The 2,003-nt window shown below is 39.6% G+C and overlaps 1 protein-coding gene across 1 annotated transcript in view; it reads right to left on the bottom strand.

Moving 5' to 3' along the window:
- RIMKLB (ribosomal modification protein rimK like family member B) overlaps window positions 1-2,003 on the bottom strand; it is a 75,774-nt gene that overhangs the window by 17,512 nt on the left and 56,259 nt on the right. The gene's annotated exons all lie outside the window — the stretch shown is intronic.

Genomic DNA, 2,003 nt, shown 5'->3' on the forward strand with positions numbered 1-2,003 from the left:
ACTGAGAGGAAAAATAGTTTAATAAAACCTGAGTCTGGAGCGAAGAACCAACACGCCTTGTCTGGGTAGAAGACTAAGTCGGAACTGGGCATGTGCGACCAGGCAAGAGGCGTGGCTATCTCAGACTTAGTCTTATTGGGTACAAGGGACTTCAGGAAACCCAATCATGTGGATTATCCATCCCTCATGCTGGAGAACAAGATATTCAGCTAGCATTAAAATAACTGGGAAGATAGGCTCTAGTTTATGGGAAAGATATGGCAGTGTGAGGGCATCATAACCTAAAGATTATTATTGTTGATGATGTATAAGAAACCCTAGCCAATTTGGACAAAACTCAAGTCACAAGGAGGCTGACATATGAAGACATTGTTTCAAATATTTAGGCTTCAACCAGTTTCAGATTTTAAAGGCTTTGGTTTGAATACTGTATTCAAATGCTTAAGGTCAGCACTATCTTCAGAATCAATGTAATGCCATTCTGCCCAAATTTACAATTTGACCACTGTATTCAGAACTACTTGAAGCTTCCAGGCAACCTACCAACCATAACCCATATTAGCTGGATTAACTGCATAACTGTATGGAGAAATCACTGTTTCACTGTGGCCAAATCATACCCACAAAAACATGAATTAAAACAGAATAAACAAAGCTGTAAAAAGTATGGATATAAACCAACTTGTACTTCGAATGTTTTGTTCTGTATATAATCTGAAATTCAGTTATTCTAGGCAGAAAAAGTGTTTCAATTGTTCTATTTTAGTTACTGTGATTGGTGGTTGTCTCTTGCAAACTGGGTTTTACTATTTGAATTCTCTTGTATAATGTTGTGTGCTCTCTGACTGAGCCAGGGAAAGGTGAAGAAATAGCACCTCTCCAGTATAAACAATCAAACTTGCACTGGTTGCCTAGCAGTACATCTCTTCTTCACCAACTACTATCATCAGGAACAAAAGATGTTCTCCAAGGCAGATAATGAGATATTACTGCATTACTCATACCTGGAGGCTTAGTTGCTGGAGCACCTTGTTTTCTTTTAAAACGATCTCCCCTTGCTAGATTTTTCTGCCCTTGTAATAGAGGAGACTAACAGTAGCCTGTTCACTGGTCTCATATAGCTAAGAGTGTCTGTCCCACAAACATCAATTTACCCGAGTCATACCTTAAATAAGTCACTTGCTTAATGAGTAAAACTACTGACGGAGACTCACTTTGGAAAAGAGACTCCATCTAAGTTTCACTCTAAGAATTACAGGGTGATTCATCTATCTTCTTTTGCATGACTTAACAACATCAATGCATGACCAATAAAGTTTTATGGGCCCTATTTCTGACTCAGCTGAGTCAAACAAGTGTGCTGACTCTGAGGTCATATATATGATGTTTTGACTAATAATAATAATTTTATTGTCACTTTGAAAGTACGCCAATTGGCAAACATCAAAATGAAATTTCATTGCATACAGCTCTCAAAGGGTCACCACCTCCGATATACACTCCTTGTTCATGGCCGGTTCAAGTTACAGATCTTCCATTTTAGTCTCTAGGGAGTGAACGATGGCAAACAGGACAGATGGAAATGGAGCTCCATGTGGATTATCCCTCAAATTAGCTTGTATTCCTGCACGACAACCTTGCCTCCTTTCCTTTTTCTGATCTTGTCTCTTCCACCTTTTCCTTAAAGAGGCCTCACTCCTTTTCGCCCCTGGAGAACGCTGCTGCCACCATCAACTTCTCCAAAAGCCCCTCTCCCATCCTCTGGGCCTGCTGACAGCCTCATCCAGTTTATTTATTTATTTATTTTATTTATTTAATTTAATTTATATGCCGCCCTTCTCCCAGCGGGACTCAGGGCGGCGCACAACATATTTAAAACCAAAGCATATATACAATCCCCCCCTTAAAACCGAATTAAACCAAATTTAAAGTTGTGTCTTCCAAATTCCTAAAAAACCCAGTATAAAATCCACCCTAGGTCAGGTCCGCTTGCTGAAAGAGCC

The sequence above is a fragment of the Protobothrops mucrosquamatus genome, unplaced genomic scaffold (genome assembly GCF_001527695.2).
Source record: "Protobothrops mucrosquamatus isolate PMUCROS unplaced genomic scaffold, P.Mucros_1.0 scaffold_125, whole genome shotgun sequence".
In the NCBI taxonomy this organism is placed as follows: Eukaryota; Metazoa; Chordata; class Lepidosauria; order Squamata; family Viperidae; genus Protobothrops; species Protobothrops mucrosquamatus.